Source organism: Pleurodeles waltl, chromosome 4_2, assembly GCF_031143425.1.
Source record: "Pleurodeles waltl isolate 20211129_DDA chromosome 4_2, aPleWal1.hap1.20221129, whole genome shotgun sequence".
In the NCBI taxonomy this organism is placed as follows: Eukaryota; Metazoa; Chordata; class Amphibia; order Caudata; family Salamandridae; genus Pleurodeles; species Pleurodeles waltl.
The window spans coordinates 959,916,623-959,935,289 of NC_090443.1; the positions used below are offsets into that span (position 1 = coordinate 959,916,623).

Genomic DNA, 18,667 nt, shown 5'->3' on the forward strand with positions numbered 1-18,667 from the left:
AGGTTCAGAAGGCAAGGTACACCAGTTAGATACACATGACATGTCAATACAAACAGTCTTTCAAATACTGTGTGACACATGGCTCATCCATAATTGTCAGGGGGAGCAGTCAGTACCCCACACAATTACATGGCAATGGGAATGGGACATGCAGGAATTATCTGTGAACTCTCCCCCTTGTGGCTGCTGTGCTGCCCTCAAACGCCCATCCAGGTCTGAGTAGGACACCGCCAGAATGTGGGCCATTAGGGGGGTCATTGTCCGACTGGCACCCTGCCCACGTTGGGAGGACGGCTACAGCTGGGCCTCTGAAATCTTCTGGGCCCATTGTCTCAGGTCCTCCCACCTCTTTCTGCAGTGGGTGCTCTGCCGGCTGAGGACCCCCAGGGTCCGTACCTTCTTGGCGATTGCTCGCCAAATCACTTTTTTTTTTATGGGCGTTGACCTGCATGGATGCACACACACAAACAAGGAAATTATGTTCCCAGATCACATACAATATGGCAGAGTCACATACATGTCAGTACACATTGCAATGAACAAACTGTTTAGCTCAAAATGCCCAAGTGGGGCACGTACCAGTCACTGAGTACGTGGACAAGACTAGAAACATTTTCCAATATGCAGACCAAACCACCACCCTGCTCAGGCCCTCCACTGACTAGGTTGGTCAACTGACATATTGTGGGATACGCCCTGGCATTCTGACAGAGATTTCAAAAAGTATGGGACACAACACAACTCTGTGGCTCCCTAAGCCACAGCTACTGCAGCTCCATGGCCTTTACTACAAATTTTGGCACACATGGGCACAATCTAACCTGTGAGGACCGCATACATGAGGCACTTACCTGCACGATAGAGCTGTCCATACAGGGGTAGGAACTCCTCCACCAGCTTCTCCAGCTCGTCCAGGGAGAAGGCAGGGGCCCTAACAGCTGTTGCAGGTGGCATGATTGCTCCCAGAGGTGATACACAACAGCTCAGGTCGTGGAGGTGTCACTGGCAGTCAAGTGAGGGATTATTCAGAACATGGCGGTCACGTCCACCACATACGTGGCCGTCACTGCCGGTGGACACATCCATTGGCCCAAGACCGCCACTGAAAACAATGTTAGCCAATGGCCGTGTCTGCCGCTGTTGCAACCACCTACCGCCATGACGACTTCTGCTGGCGGACATGGGCAGTTCTTGGTGTCCAGTGCAGTAGGCCAGGCACCTGCCATTTTAAAAGTATTTTATGTGGTATTTGGCTAATAATAAATGTGTCATGTGTGTCCTTCTACTTTGGCAGCATTTTTTTACATTGCCAGGCACACATGGCAAGTTTATTTTGGCCATAGACAGCCCCCAGTCATTTCAAAATCGGGAACTTTTGTCACATTCCGAATAGCATGTTCCATGGAAAAATGTGTTCGCTCCAGATAGATGATGTATAGACATTTGTGGTAAAGCAAGGGGGAAAGATGTTACTTCTGTGGAATTGACATTGGTAAGATGTGCTGAACATCATGTCATCAAATCATTGCATGCCTTTGTCACAGTATGTCAATACCATGCATCATGTATGTTGCAAGAAAGAAATTGGATGATGGCTATACTCATTTCTGGTCCCACATAGGTACTCAAGGAGTGGAAGGATCAGACATATTCCTGTCTACCGTCCACTGCCAGACCTTCAGGCCATGGAAGACAGACACATCATCGAGATATACTGTCTGCATAGGCAAACAACTGTGGATATCTGTTGTAAGTTGGAGCCAGATCTACTGTCTGCCATTTCTCATCCAAATAGCATACCACCCATTGTAAAAGTTATGGCAGTGTTGCACATCCTGGCCACAGGGTCCTTCTAAAATACAGTGGTCCTATCTGCTGCGATGTCTCAGCCTATGTTTAGTCTTGTATTGAAGCATGGACTCTCAGCAATGTTGAAACACCTCAACAGATAAATACGGTTTCCTCAATATGAGGATTTCGCACATGTGAAGGCTGACCTCTATGGTTTGGGAGCCATTGATGGTACACATGTTGTCTTGGTTCCACTTCATGCCAACGAACAAGTCTATCAGAACAGGAAGAACTTCCATTTCATCAATGTCCAAGCTGTATGTTTGGCGGCCCTCCACATTTCACAGGTCCATGCATGTTATCCTGGTTCAGTACATGATGCCTTCATCATGTGGAACAGTGCAATTCCACAGTTGATGATACAACTGTACCGAGACAGGGCCTGGCTGCTTGGTAATTCGTGTATGTCATGTGTGTTTGTATGAAATGTGTGCTGCAGAAGAAACAATGAAAGGGACTAATTGTTGCACACTTGTCCTATTCCATTACAGGGGACTCTGCAGACCCACACTGTCCATGGTTGTTGACACCGGCGAGGAACCCAACTATGCCTGGGGAAGTCTGCTTCAATGATGCACATGGAAGAACATGTTGTATTGTGAAGTGGGCTTTTGGGCTCCTGGAAGCCAGATTTAGGAGCATAGACAAGATTGTTGAAGCTCTCCTACTCTCACACAAAAATGTATGCATGATCATATTGGCCTGCTATATGTTCCACATCATTGTCCTAAGGAGGAACATCCCATATGTACCACATGAGGGGGAGCTAGCAGTGCTACCCAGTGTGAATCCTGAAATGCCAAGTGAGGAGGACTGTGATGCAGAGGAAGGTGAAGACTTGCAGACAGATCTCACCAATCATTACATTACTTGAGTGTAAGTGTGTGGTAATATGTGATTCCGGGGATTGTATGGCAAACTGTAGTTGACAGGATGTGTTGACTAGGGCATGTTTTTCACAAAGGACTGGGGATCTCAAGCCATGCAGTGTACAGCCAAGGTGGGATTGCAAATTCAGACTGAAAATAAGCTAAGACCATCATTTTCGTCTTAGTTTGTGTCAATCTCATAGAAATGTGAAAGGATCTACTGTAGTTTAATATGAGGTTATAGCCATATGTATGCATATTTCCTGCCTAAACTCCTGGCATTGTGTTTCATTCAGGTCTCTTCACCATGCCATCCTCATGTGGGCATTTCAGAGTTGTGACATTGGCATGTAGCTGTTGCTGTACTGACATATGAAGTGGACATGGATTGATCCAGGTATTGTTGGTCACAGATTTGGGGTGTATACGTCCTTTGCCAAAAGCAGCTATGACAGTGGGAGGTGGAATTCTGAAGTGCACAATACACTTGTTTGATGTGGTGTGTTGATCCAAATAATTGTGTCATGTGTGTGATCATACAGCCTTGATGCATGTTGTCATCCAGTACAATCCATGCATTCTACCTTCACATTATGTTGACAATGATTCTGTATGACCTGTATGTAGCTGTCGAAGTGTTTCCTTTTTGCAGGCCACAGTGCCTGTGCCACAACATTGACATAGGTTTGTATCATACCAGATGCTTGTTCATTGTAATAAAATGGACCTATGATTAGGGACTGTTGTACTGCCCTCTGTCTGTGTCATGGTGTATGTCAAGTTGTAGACCTGGTTTTGGTATGTGATAAGACTCAAGCTGGTGAAAACATCCACTAATCTGTTACCCTATTCTACGGGACAAGGTCTGACATAGCCCTTTCTTCTGTGGTCTGATATCTAGCCTGACTTAACATAGTTGTGCCATTCTTGGCTATGACAGTCCAGTCATTTTGGCAGCCTATGTGCTGTACAGTGCAATAAGATGTTTGGTGTGACTAGTCACTTGTGTCATTGTGTTAGTAGTAATCTTCTGCATGCCACTACCTGTGACATATCCCTGCTTCCATTATTATCTTATGTATTCATCATTTGCATCACATAGATTTAACATTCAAATCCTCACAACGATGACAGATTACTGGTAGACATTGTTTTAGGGGTAGGTGTGTTTATTTACATGTGTACATGAAATATATGTTAAACTAAACTAAAAACAAATTGACAGTGAAGGAATTAGTCATAGTGGATGTAATCACTATGGTAGAGGCCACAAGATTTGAAGTCCAAAGTCTAGTGTCCTACTAGCATGGAAAATGGAAAGTGGTTGGAGAACAGTCAACAGGGTGAATCAGTGACACACAAAAGAGTTTTGTCAGGAGGGGCTCACTTCCTGGCAGTAGTCTGTGTCTTGCCAGCCGCATCTCCTGGATGCTTGGGTTGACGTCCCTGCTTGCGGGGGGTTCTTCAGCTACAGAGGCAGGGGTGTCAGATGCAGGTCCTTCCCCTGGCAGGACCTCCCTTCCAGTGGCTGCCACAGATGTAGACTGGAATAGACTGGCCAACAGAAGGGGTCTGGTGTTGTTGACGATCCCTGCTCATGGTGGTGTCAGCAACCCTGTTAAGGACCCCATGTTGGTATTGTGGGCCTCCCACTGTTCATGAATTTACTGATAGAAGTCCCTCTGTAGCTCCTTGATCTCCCCGAGTTCAGCAAGTACCTGGTCCATCACGCATTGAGATTTTTGGTATGCTCCCAAGACTTGTGTGATGGTGTCCTGGTCAGAACCATCCCCAGCAGCCACATGCCGCTGGACCACACTATCCCTCCCACGCACCTACCCCATGTGCCTGCACCCTTGGCCCAGCATGCCCCCTACTACTGGTTCCAGGACCATCATTGTCTGAGGTGTCTTGCTGTGACTCAGAATCCTGTACTGAGGGGCACAAGATTGTTGTCACTGTCCTTGGAACACAGGTTTGGGGGCGACTGGTTGCCTGAGATGTTGATGCAACCGGGCTGACAGGAGTCAATGTGGTCACGGTGAGGCTGACAGGTGTTGTCTGACCAGGTTGCCCGGATGGGCCAGATCTGTCCTTAACATCCACACATCCAGGAGTGCTGTCCTCACTGAGTGGCAGTCTCTTGAGTGGTCTCTGTGTTCCAGTGGAAGTTAGACCTGTTGATGTGAAGGATAGAATGTTTCAGGTTGTATTGTGACATCTACCTCCAATAGTTACAGTGACATTTGTCTAAGGCCATGTACACATTGGATTTGCCCATTTGCCCCACGTGAAAGGCACACATGCTATCAACTGTGCCAAGCTGACATTTGGGTAACATACCAATTACATTTCAGCCAACTAGATTCAGGATGTCTGAGTTTATTAGCACTTGGAGAGATGGTCATAGGCTTATTTCTTGCCAGCAGTGCAGTGAAAACAGTGGCTGGCCAGGATGTGGTCTAGATCAGCTTACGACCTAGTTGACTGTCATGCAGGCAGATCCAGAACCTTGTTGTTTATGTGATAGTTGTCATCATGGGGTCAGTGTTTTGGGAATATGTCTGTTGCCAATACCATTCTTATAATGCATTGTGGTGCCTTTGATTTGTCTTTAATGTTTTTTGGCACACAGTTTGAGCTGTCCTTCCTGTCCACTATTTTGTCATTTTGGCATAGCTGCTCAACATGGATCTAGGTGGTAAGCCACATCACAAAATGTACCATGATCTGTATGTTGGTCCCTCCCAGGTGGGTAAACTTCATCAGTGAGTTCACAGGCGGATGCACATTGTAATGTGGACCCTGGCCTGGTTCTTGGAGTTACAGGGACAGGCTCTCCTTGGATATACAGTAATGTTACTTCAAGATGTACACACGCTATATATGGGTCATCCTCTCAGGTGAGTACAGTTCTATTGGAAGTTCACGTACAGGGATACCTGAACAGACACACGGTGGGCTGATGTTTGGCATTGGGTATTCAGTGCCTCCTTGCCTTAACTTTGCTGTCAGTGCCTGCCCTACACACACAGACTATACAGATGCCAGCCTCTCAGGTGAGTACAGTTTAATGGTTGAGTAGAGGGAGAAGGTCATAATTAGGCCTGTGCGAGTAGCTCTGCTCCAAAGGCGGAGCTAACAGAGTTTTTGGAACTCAGTGCTCTGCTTGGAGTGCAGAGTTATTCAAAAAACTCCGCTAGCCCCGCCAGCGGAGCTCACCTGGTGCGCTGCAGCCCAGTATGGACTGTACAGCACAAGCGCAGACAGTCTGCGATTGCGCTGTGCAGCCCATATCTGGGCTGCAGCGCACACTGGAGCACAGAGGGAGGCAGCCGCTGTGGAGAGAGACTTGTCGCTATCAGACGACGAGAAGAGGAGGACGCCTGTGAAGACCCAGGGAAGTCTTCATCTCTTACTCTCTTTTTCATCGTTTGTGTTCACTGGTGCACAAACAAGGACTGAAACGTTAGCTTTCGCTGCCTACGGCCCTGGCCTGAATTCAGGCCAGAGGCAGCAAAAGAAAGCTGCCATTTCAGGCCTCTTGTGCACCAGCCTGCCCCCATGTGCATGGCACACGGGACAGGCTGGTGCACAAGAGGCCTGAAATGACAGCTTTCACTGCCTATGGCCCTCCTGAATGCGCCCAATCTCGGAGGGGCTAAGCAGGGTTGGTCCTGGCTGCCCAGGCCCGACTCTGCTTAGTGCTACTGAAACTCAGAAGGACTTCATGGGTCATGGAACTCTGCCTCACTGAACTTCCATGTAGTTTTTTTTCAACTCCGCGGAATTCCGCAGAGCCGGACTTCTTTTACTTTGCCCAGGCCTAGTCATAATGGCAAAGGACGGTGTTGTGGATGAGTAGAGTGAGAGTAGCAGGGCCTCCTGGTCTTGGCATTGCTGTCAGTGCCTGTCCTACACACAGACTATACAGGTGCCATCCTCCCAGGTTAGTACACTCCAATGTGGAGTTTATACAAAATGTTAAGTTTTGCGTAGGCTACACGGTTTTAGTAATGTTGGAACAGTGCCTGTCAATCCCTGTACTACACCCACTATATAGAGATGTACTTCCCCCAGGTGAGCCTAGTTAACATGTTGGAGGCCAGACAGGGTTCTGTGGACATGTGGACACTGTACTGTTGAGTGGGACGACAGTGAGGGTGGCAAAAGTTGAGCAGTGAGCATGCATGCCTAAATACTTACCCGACTCCACTCCCCAGGCATTCCTGTCAAACCCTCAGAATCCAGGATGGCCAAGACCTTCTCCTCCCATGATGTGAGTTGTAAGGGAGGAGGAGGGGGTCCACTGCCAGCCTTCAGGACAAGCTGTTGGTGCCTACATGCCGTGGAACAGACCTTTCCCCTGAGGTTGTTCCACCTCTTCCTGATTTTGTCCCTTGTGTGCGGCATGGGGCCTACAGAATTCACTCTGTCGACTATCCTTTGCCACATTTCCATTTTCCTTGCAATAGTAGTGTGCTGGACTTGTGTTCCAAATAGATGTGGCTCCACTGTAATGATTTAATCCACCATGCCTCTCTTAACTCATCTTCAATGAAACAGGGATTTTTCTGGGATAACATGGTGATGAATTGCAATAATCAATGATTAAGACAGGTGCTGGGAAATGAGAAGGTGACAGGTAGTAAATGGAGTGGAGGGGTGCAAATGGGTGTGATGTAGGTGTGTTGAGGGTGTGGGATATTTGCTCAGTGAGAGATAGATCAGTGCCAATTAAATTGGAAATTTTCTTTTTTTGGGTGCTCTGGGTGATGTATTTTGTGTGGGAGTTTCAAAGAATTGTAGTGTTTGAAGGGGTGTGTTTTAAAGTGTGGTTTGTAGGTGTGTCGGGATGTGAATGTGTGTCAGCTGTGTTGTTTTTCAAATCATCCAATGTGGTGTTGTGTATTATTGTGGTGGCCGTGAACCGTCGTGGTTCAGACCATTGGAGGGCTGCTAAGGCATGACCACCACTGCAATTTTGAACTTGTAATAGGTTTGGTTGTTGGTTGACGGAATGTCATGCTAGTGGTTGGACCGCCTATTCCCCACCCTCCAATGTACTGGTGGTGTTATATTTTTGGCTGGGTTTTGTCAGACCAGGCTATGTAACTCGTAATACAGCTGTCTGCATGACCGCCAACATGGCAGTCTTTTGACAGCCACCACTATTTCGGTCTGGTGGTCTGACCGTCAAAGCCGTAATGAGGCCCTAAACGTGATTCAGTGTGTGGGCCTCTGTAGCTTATGTTGGAGTTCTGCTTCTTCTGAAGTGTACACATTTCCTCTCCCTCTTCCTCTTGAAAGGCTGTCTGTCACAACAGGAGAGACTCTGAAGCTACTAGTCCCACAACACAAGCCATGGGAGTGACCAGAGTTCACACCTGTAAGTCAACCACAGTGATACATGCATCAAAAGATAAATCCCGAGCTCCCAGTGCTACTATTTATGATACCCTTAACATCCCCATCTCCTTCTTGAGATGTGTCCAGGCCCTTTTCTTGTGATCTCTCACTGAATCAATGAGCACACTTTGAAGTATACAGGGGGAGTATCTCTTTCCTTTCTTTCATGTGTCTCCAGTATGTTCCACACATTCCTCTACTCCTCATATCTCCATCATGCGGGTCTAGGTTAGCCAAAATGGAGCCCAGTGCCCTCAATTTAATGCACCATTGCAGGCACACTTGCACTCAGTGTACACACACAACATTCACTGTCCAGCATTGTTACCTCCATGTGCCACTCAAAGTGTACATACATTCAGCACACGCATTCACTTTGCACACACTGCTCAGTAATGTTGCCTTTTTGCATTGTGCCATGGTGTGCTACATGCAAACACACCCACTGCTAGCATCCGCATTCAGCAATGCGCTCTGCACAACCCTTCATGATTGTACTTCTAATAAGCACACATACAGCCAGCACATGCTTTCCCTGCACACGCACTGCACAGCACTACAACTCTTGTGTAATTTAGCCCTCTCTGGTATACATACACCGAGTACACACACTCACCATGCATGCTCTGCACAGCACCACTCTATCCATGCACTGTACCCTTCCCAGGCACACATTCATGCAGCATAGAGTCACCGCTCCTTTGCTGCGCAGCACTTTTCATCTAACTGATGTAGTCTAAGGGTGAGTTAAGCACAGAGCAGCAGAACCTTAAATAGGTGAGTGAGCCAGTAGACCTCACACCAGTGACACAGTTTAAAAATGACCTGTACGCTTCTATTGATCACTTCATGGTATGCTGCTAAACTCTTGGTGAAGGCAAGATCAAGGCCGCAATTTGTCAGACAAGCCTGTGTCTGTCAGGGAGGACACTCATGACTTATGTTTGCATATGACAGCAAAAATCAGCATTAGGAATCCAGACAACAGTACAGTTGGGCACTCAGAGCAGGGATGCACTTCCATTACTATGCAGACAACTTTTGTGTCCCAAAAGAAAGCAACAACGCAGTAGCAGGTGAGTGAAAGCAAAAATGCAGAGTGGGAGTGGGGAGAGACAGCCTAAAAACACATGCACTCTTATGAAGTGCTACAACTAAAAAGAAGAAAAAAAACAATCTCTGAAAGTGGGAGCAGTGGAAGAACACTAGACAAGGAAGCATTACTTAGACCATGCTCCAGTGAAGGGGCTTCACAAACTATCATGAGGCAACCTTGTAATCCTGGGAACCTGGGCTTGTGAATATAAAAACAGAACAATGGTTCCCTGCACGAGAGGTTTCAGGCCTAAACCTTAGTTCAGTATATCATATTACATTGCAGATGCTCCAAATACAACACAGTGAAAGTGGAAGGCGACATCAGTGCATTTGTGCTGTACAAAAATGTATAAGAAAATATGTATATTGGACGTAGGGGCTGATAAAATTAATCAATCATGGCTAGACTCTAAATTGGACTACATTATGATTATCATGATCAATCATGTCAGTCCACTAGTTCATTTGTCAGCGCTTCAACCCTGTTACAAGCAATTTGTCAGAGTCCTCATCAGGACAACAAGATAATGGTAGCAAACAATGTGGGTAAACATTCCCATGATGAAAAGAATCAATCAAGTCAATGTTGTGAAACCACCAGGGGAAAGAGACTGACACCCTCGGGTTAGAGAAGGTATCTTCCGAAGATCAGTGCGATGGACTTCTATACTTATATGCTCGTGCTGAGGATTCTACAGTCTGCACAACAGTGGAGGGACAAGCACACAAAGAGGAAGTAAAGCCGGCAAACGCTAACCATTGAGAACCAAGGAAAGGAGAGTGAAGATGAAGAAAAGCAATGTTAAGCAATGGGATGGGCTCTAAGCCCACTCTAAGTAAACAAAATGTTTCACAAGGACATGTGCTCTAGCGACACTCAAAGAGAACTGCTTGTTATGTGGCTTGCTTGTGTAGTGGACCACACACTCTGCTCCAGATTGATCCATCTCCCAAAGTTATGCTGGAGGCAAAACACATAAATCATCCTTTCCTCTGAGCAGCTGGTAATTGAACTGGGCTCCTGTGCTGATCAGAAATCAACGCTACAGCCAAACAAATCATATCCTAAACACCTTCATAGATGCACAAGGACCTTCAGAGTTCTGCCTAAATACTGATGCTCTCTGCTGTGCCACCAATCTGGAAGAGTTCTGCCAGTGTCATTGCAGGAAAGTGCCCTCTTTTCAGCATGGTTACCCCCACCTTTTGCCTGCTAATAGTGTACTCAGACTGTTTTCACTGGGATCATGCTAACTGGACCTGACCCAAGTGATTGTGCTCTCTCCCTCTAAATGTGGTTACCTAGGACGTTTGTGCACTCCACAATTGGCATACTGGTGTCCCCTTATAAGTCTTTAGCATATGGTACTTAGGAACCCAGGGCATTGGGACACCAGGGGTCCCCCATGGGCTGTAACATGTATTCTGGCACCCAGGGGAGCCCATGCAAAATGTGTCTGCAGGCCTGCCATTTCAGCCTGCATGAAAAGGTGCATGCACCCTTTCACCACAGGTCACTACACCAGGTCACTGTAAGTCACACCTATGGTAGGCCCTCCTAGTCCATTGGCAGGGTGCAGGTCCCTGTGTGTGAGGGCACCCCTGCATGAGCAGAGGTGCCCCTACGAACTCCAGTTCCATTGCACTGGACTTCGTAAGTGCGGGGAAGCCATTTTACCTGTGTACTGGACACCTGTGTCCAGCTGCATAGTGGTAACTCAGAATCTGGGCATGTTTGGAATCATACTCCAATACTAATGCCATAATTGGTTGTATGATTCCATGCACTATGGGGACTTCTCAGAGGACCCCCTCAGTATTGCTCCCACCAGTCTTCTAGGGTTTTCCAGGCAGCCCAAGCAGCTGCCACCCCTCAGGCAGGTTTCTGCCCGCCTGCTGCTTGAGCAGCTCAAGAAGGGGAAGGCAGAACAAAGGATTTCCTGTGGGAGAGGGAGGCAACACCCTCTCCCTTGGAAATAAGTGCTACAAGACTTGAGAGGGGTAGCCTCCCCAAGTCGCCGGTTTGCTTTGAAGGGTACATCTGGTACCTTTCTTGCATAAACTGGTTTGCACCAGTCCAGGGACCCCTTGTCCCTGCTCTGGTGGTAAACTGGACAAAGGGAAGTTGAGTGACCACTCCCCTGTCCATCACCAACCCAGGGGTGGTGCCCAGAACTCCTCCACGTGGCCACTTGATTCTGCTATTTTGAAACCAAGATGTGCAGAGGCCCCTTGGAGCATCTGAGTGGCCAGGTCAGGCAGTTGACGTCAGAGATCCCTCCTGATAGGTGGCCACCGTGCAAGGTGACCAAACCCCCTTTGAGGGCTATTTAGGGACTCTCTTGTGAGTGGGTCCCTAGATTCGACATGCAAGACTCCGGAACCACAACTGAACACTTCAGGAACCAACAAGACTGCAACTCCAGAGGCGCCTTGCAACATTGTTTCCTCGGATCCTTCCAGCAACTGCAACAATTCCACAGCTGTGCATCCTCTTAGGTTGGCAAGACTTCACCTGCACCAGGAAATAAAAAAAGGACATTTCCTTGGAGGCACATGCAGTAATGAAGTCCTGCTGCATGGATCTGCTCTCTTCTCGAAGTGTGTGAATCCTGCATCACAGGCGGTGGTCTAGAGTTGTCCCCTGGGTCCTCTCTGTACGTTGTCCAACATGGGAAACAATGAGCCCTTGTCTCTCCTTGCAGGACAGCACCCCTGTGCACCACGACTCTTGCAGCAACCAAGGCTTGTTGACTCCTGCTCCAAGGGAACTTTAGACTCCGAGTAGCCCCGGCCTCCAGCAGTTCATCCTGCCAGGGACAGTCTCCTCTCTGCTGCTTGAGCAACATGGGACCCTTCGCCAGGTGTGCTGATTGGGCCTCACTGCAATTTACTGTGTCTGCTGACAGCGGGTTGCCTGTGGGGGCTGCAACTGCTTCTGCTTTCTCTCCCAACTGCTGAGGGTCAGCCCAGACTCCCCTCCAAGGGTCGAGTCCCCTGGGATTTGCTGGTCATCTACAGCCTTGCAACTCTTCTTTTGCTTCCTCTTGCATTTTCTAAGGCTTGTTGGTGGTTCTCCTAACCACTGACCATCCGCGACCCAACGACCGATGTGGGACACTATCTGCACCACTCCAAGAATTCCTTTTCAGCTCCTGGGTTCCACAGTTGGACTCCTTCTTCCCCCATCGACCTCGATTTTCATTCACAGAAGAGTGGGTAGGTGGTCCTGCCCCGACTGGACAGTCCATCGTGGACAAGACTCTGTCCCCTTTTTTTGCAGCTCCTCTTCTTCCAGAATTTACCCTTGGTTTCCTCTGGCCTGGTCCTGTTCTTGCACAATCTATTTTCTAAGACCTCTTGTTGGTCCTTGGGAAGACCAGGCACTCACCTCTGCTCTCCTGGTCGCTGGGGGTCACTTAGGTACTCACCTCTTGTGGTCGCTAGTTCTTCCAGCACCCCTCTAACTACTCCATTTACTTGTGTGGGGGACTTCACTTCACATTTTACTATTTTAGTATATGGTTTGATCCTCCCCTAGGGCCCTAACTATTTTGCACTAATTCTTACCAATGCTTGTTGTTTCAAGTGCTGTTACTGTGTATATACATATATATAGTGTGTACTTACCTTCAGTTGTGGGTGACTGCCTTTAAGTAATCTAGAGTAGTGTTGCTATACTAAAGTACCTTTATTTTTGTAACACTGTGTGGTTCCTTTCATGTGTGATACATTGGTGGTGCAGCGGTGGGATAAGATACTTGCAATTGCCTTACCACTCTGTCGCTGGTAATTTTCACCAGGAAGGTCCACTACTATTCTTTAGGACACACTGCACTTAATGATTAGGATCACCAGCCTCCTAGTTTGGGTAAGTTTGTGGTCTGGCATAGCCTTTTCTCAGAACTCTTAGGGAGTCTAGTTGCTTAGAGTAGGTAGGTGCATCCACACTAGGAAGAATGTCTTCAGTGGAAAACACAACTCAGGTCCCAGACCCTCAGCATGAGAGCTGCACTTTTCAGGAGTTGAGGGAGATGTGTGCTTCCAGGAAACTAAAGACCGGGAGAAATCCCAACAAGAACCTTCTTCTGGGATTACTACTCCATGCTGACCAGGAAAACTCAGGCAGCCAGGGGGAGGAGGAAGTAGAGACTGACCATCGAGTCGTAGACAGGGTATACGTAGGCTACACTGAGGAGGGTCAGGAAGAAACGGGGGAACACCACAGCCCTGTTAGGAGCACTGCAGGCAGTAAAAAAGGGGGTCACCCAGGTAGGCTCACCTTTACTCCTAGAGGGTTGGTTCAAATGGTCTCAAGGAGGAAGAATACATTCTCCTCCTCTGTCAACACCCATGTCTCAAGGACCACCTATGAGACTTGCCACTCTAATTCAGGGAGGGAGTCCCTAGATAGGGAATTCCACAGACTGAAATTAGACCAGGCCAAACTGAGGCAGCAGCAGCAGTTATCTCTAGAAAGGGAGGCCTTGGCAGTGGAGAAGGGAAAGATAGAGTTTAGGGCTGGTTCCCCACGGTAGCAGCAGCAATAACTTTAGGGATACCAGAGTCAGGGAGGACTCCAATGATTCTAGGAACCTGAGAAAGATAGTCCCTCCTTACAAAGCAGGAGATGATATCCACAAGGGGTTCACTGCCTAGGAGAGGGCAAGTAAAGTACAGAGGATCCCTCAAAGACAGTGGGCAGCAATCCTGTGGCTCTCGTTCTCTGACAAAGGCAGAGACAAACTCCTCACTGCCAGAGATTAAGATGCAGATGATTACCAGACATTAAAGAATGCACTCTTAGATGGGTTTGGGCTAACCACAGAGCAATATAGGATCAAGTTCAGGGAGACTAAAAAGGAGTACTCCCAGGATTTTGTGGACTACTCTGTTAAAGCTCTGAAAGGCTGGTTGCATGGAAGCGAAGTAAGTGATTATAATGGCTTATACAATCTTATTTGAAAAGAGCACGTTCTTAACAACTGGACTCTGATCTGACCTCTCCTCAAGAACTGGAAAAGAAGGCAGACAAGTGGGTCCGCACCAGGGTGGGTAGGAAAGCTCCCACAGGGGGTGACAACAAGAAGAAGGATTCAGACAAGAATCAGGACAAGGGTGGGGACAAACATAAAGAAAAAGAGTCTTCATCTGGCACACAAAACTCTTCTGGGGGTGGATCTAAGTCCTCTTCCTCTTCCCACAAGAAACCTTGGTGCTACATATGTGAACAAAAAGGTCATAGGGCAGGTGACAACACCTGTCCTAAAAAGAGCACCAAGCATCCTACCACTACTACTACCACTTCTACCCCTAGTGCCACTAGTCGTAGCAACAATAGTAGTAGCAGTAGTCAGTCCAAAAGTGTAACTGGGCTCACCTTGGGGCCTGTAGTGAGCTTTGGGCTGGTCAGGGATACCACTGAGGCTGTTTTGGCCTCTGAGGGTGGCATTGACCTTGCCACCCTAGATGCTTGTCCCCTTAATACAGAATAATACAGACAACATCCCTTGATAAATGATGTTGAGGCTGAGGCCTACGGAGATACAGGTGCCAGTGTCACAATGGTGGCTGAAATCTGGTGTCACCTGAACAACACCTACTAGGTCACACATACCAAGTGACTGATGCTCACAACACTCAGTGCCACCCCATGGCAGTTGTTGACTTTAGTTGGGGGGAACACTGCCCCAAAGAAAGTTGTAGTGTCCTCTGTTCTACCAGTAGAGTGTCTGTTAGGAAATGATTTAGGGCCAGATATATGAAAGGATTTTGCATTCGCAAATGGCGCGAATTGGTAAATTACACCGTTTGAGAATACAAAAACACCTTTCACGATGTATGAATAGCGATTCCTTACAATTGCGGCTAGATATTGCGAATCGCATACTGCGATTCGCAAATAGCGACGAGATTTTGCTAATTGCATTCTGCGATTTGCAAACTCTGAAACACAATGCAATGCATCAACCAGTCACAAATTGCGATTATTCGCAGAATGGGTTTTTGCACGTGCAATTTACCACGAATTGAAATCAAGTGGTAAACAGGTGCAACCTATATAAAGAGGCCCAGAATGACTCAGCCTTTTTTCCACAATGTCTGCACTCTACGTCATGGCGAGGAGGATGAGGATCCTGTCAGATTTGAGGAGAGGGAGGAGGAGACAGGAGCGCATTTACAGATTGCGCATTACTTTTTTTGACCAGACAAAGGAGGAGATATTTGATAAGTACAGGTTAAGCTCAGCCATAATACTTGACCTGATAGCTGATCTACAACCCCTACTGGAGCGAAACACACACAGGACCAATAGCATACACACCCATGTGCAGGTTGTGACGGGGTCTCCTATCCCGAGTCGAGGGGATATTGGAAGAAGGTGACAGACGCGGCACTTAAGGGTGTAGTACGTTTATTTTCTTGTTCGTTGGGATTGTAGCACTAGCTTTTCCGCCAAACTGTTATATTCCAAGTCCAAAACTAATATAAATCCCTTTTCTTTTCAGGGTTCCTTGGTGTTCCCGGGACGGCCTGGTCCGGTTCGGAGGGAGAGGTCTTGTTCACCCGGCTCTCATGGTCCCAGGATTTCCCAAAACAAAGAAGGAGAAAGGAACAGGTAAGTGGGGAAAACTATTTATATACGGTTAATTGGGGTTAGTAAGGAGTGAAAGGGGGGGGGGATTCTGTGGAGGTGGAGGAATGTGGGGTTACTTTTCTCTTGTGACTTCCTTTCGTTGTGCCCTTTCTGTGACCCCCTTACAGTTTTATTCACTGGTCTGGGTACGGTCCTGGTGTGATTATTCTTCAGTTAACTGTGGTCCTGTTCAAATTGGCTCCCCTTCCCTGCACGACCTCAGCCCTCCCTTCTTAGCCCCCTTCAACCCAGCCAACCACCCAGAACCCCAGTCCCAGCCCCGGTACGCTCGTACCTGACTTGGCCACGCCCCTCCAGGGACGCGGCCGGCTTGTAGGGGATCTCCCGACTTCGTCTCGGCAGGGGCGGGAGGCGCCCAAGGGTTTCCGCTCTCCGTCCGTTGTTCCTCGTCCACGGCGGGGTTTCCCTTCTCTCTTGACGGTCCGTGGCGTTCGTCTCTCCGGCTCTCCCTGACGTCGGCGTCTCTCTCTGGGTCGCGCGGTGCTTCTCTTCCGTCGGTCGTCCTTCCTGTTTTTGTCTGACGGATGACGTTGGACGTCATCACGTCAGAAATCCCTCGGGTGCCCCCGGGGTATCCCCCGGCGGTCGTTCGCTCCGACAAAGAACCGGCGCCCGGAGGCGCCCGGTTACACAGGTATTATGCTCCCTGCACCTCTTAGCCTCAGGGAGCTATCAAGGGGTCATAGCAGCAGCTGAAGCATTGACGCTTCTTGAATGCATTCCTCAATGCCATGCTTAGCAAAATCCATCTGCACATAAGATTCCCCAACACCCCACAGGATTTGCAACAAACCAAATACAATTTCTACCAGATTGCCCAATTACCACATGTCATTGGCTGCATCGATGGGACACATGTAGCTATTTGCCAATCATCTGCCACAGAGTATGTTTATCAGAACAGAAAGAGTACACATTCCATGAACATACAGGTCATAAGCAATTACTCTAACGTTATAACGGATCTTGTGGCCAGATACCCAGGTAGCACACATGACTCTTACATCTTCAGGCGCAGTGGAATACACACAAGACTACTTGCTGGGAAGTTTGGCGAAGGATACCTACTTGGTAATGTAATAGTTGACAATGTCGCCTTAATGTACATATGATGTCACGGATAACAATTACTCATTTTACTCTTCTATCATTCTAGGAGACAGTACCTATGCAGTGCAATCCTTCATCCTAACACCCTATCTGAATCCTGCCACACCAGGCGAAAGAAGGTACAATGCAGCACACAGGATGACACGCAGCGTTGTAGAGAGGGTCTTCGGCCTGCTGAATAGCTGTTTCCGATGCCTGCACAAGAGTGGTGGTGCACTGCAGTACAGCCCCGAAAACACCTGCAAAATCGTGGCTACATGTGCTATGTTGCACAACATCGCAACAATGAGGGGCATACCAGTGGAACCCACAGAGCCTGACTCTGATAAGGATGACGATCCCTTGCCACCCCTTCAGCCAGCAGACAGAAGCAGTGCAGCAGAGAACAGACAAAGACATGCTGTGATCACACACAACTGTTTCTGATGTAAGTAACGACAACGCCACGTCTACTTTTATGTATTGCTGTAAGTAGCATCTTTATTGCCTTGACGTCAGGTAATATATGTGTGATTAGGACATAGGTAAGCACTATACACAAACAGGTCCTAGTTACAGTGTCACACTATTAGCATCATAGTAGCACTGCATTGCAACATGATATGCAAGTCCCCTGTACCTCTCAACATTACTTTCTACGTCCACGCACTACACTTGAGTTCTCAGTGGTCACGGTGGCACCTCTTGTTGCGGGTTCAGGGACAGTACTGTGTCTGGTACTGCAACGCCTAGGATCCATCACAGGGGCTGTGAGACTGCTGAGGCTAGAGAGCTCCTCACTATCCCCACCACCCAGTTCGTTGTTTGTAGCACTCCGGGCTGTCTGCATTGTCTCCAAAACATTGGTGACTTGCACCAATCTTCGTGCAATGTCCCAACTGCAATGTGCCATCTCCACTTGCATGCCCACAGCACGTTGTGACACCAAAACATTGTGGTAGTGAGCCAATAGACAGATCTGCAGAACCCAACCAATCTGCCCACTTGGTGATGGCGCCTACGGTGGCTGACATGATCCTGCTGCATCACAGTGCAGAGTTTCCTAATGGCATTTGTCATCTCCCTTGCATGTTCTGCTGCTGTTTGCTGTCCCTCATGCAGCTTGCACATGTTGTCATTGAGAGGCTCCAACTGCTTGTGCATTGATCCCATGTTGTCATTGGGAGACTCAAACTGCCTGTGCATTGCTCCCATGTTATGATTGATTAACACCAACTGCCTGTGCATTGACCTCATGTGTTTACATTGCAGATGCTGCACTTTCAGCATGGAAGCCTCAAGGCCACCAAACAGTGATGGGCTCTCAACTTCCTCTGTGCAGAGTCTGCCTTCTTCGCGATTCCTCCTGAAGGCAGTGGACTGAAGCTAGGGCAGGGACTGCGGTCTGTCGGTGCTTCTAGCCTTTGGGGGTGGTGTGGGTACTTCATCCTGCAATTCATCTGAGTCCAGGTTATACTCAGGGAGGGGTAGCACTCTTGCCCTGCATCTAGTTGGTACTTGTATGATGGACTCACTGGTGTTTGAGTCAGACTGTGGCTGACTTTCTCAATCCCCCACATTTCCACCTTCTGCTGCGTCAGGGCCCGGAACATCTGCAACAACAATGCGCAGCATGTCATTCTTGTATATGTACTCTCACAGTTGCGTCATAATATTAAATCTACCCTAGCAT

General features: G+C 48.0%; 1 long non-coding RNA gene across 1 annotated transcript in view; it reads left to right on the forward strand.

Moving 5' to 3' along the window:
• The window catches only part of LOC138293533 (uncharacterized), a 110,212-nt gene extending 92,796 nt beyond the window's left edge, over window positions 1-17,416 (forward strand). The window contains exons 2-3 of the long non-coding RNA XR_011203033.1: window positions 15,737-15,846; window positions 17,042-17,416. This is a non-coding gene — a long non-coding RNA (uncharacterized lncRNA). The remainder of the gene's footprint in view (window positions 1-15,736; window positions 15,847-17,041) is intronic.
• The last annotated feature ends 1,251 nt before the right edge of the window (window positions 17,417-18,667 follow it).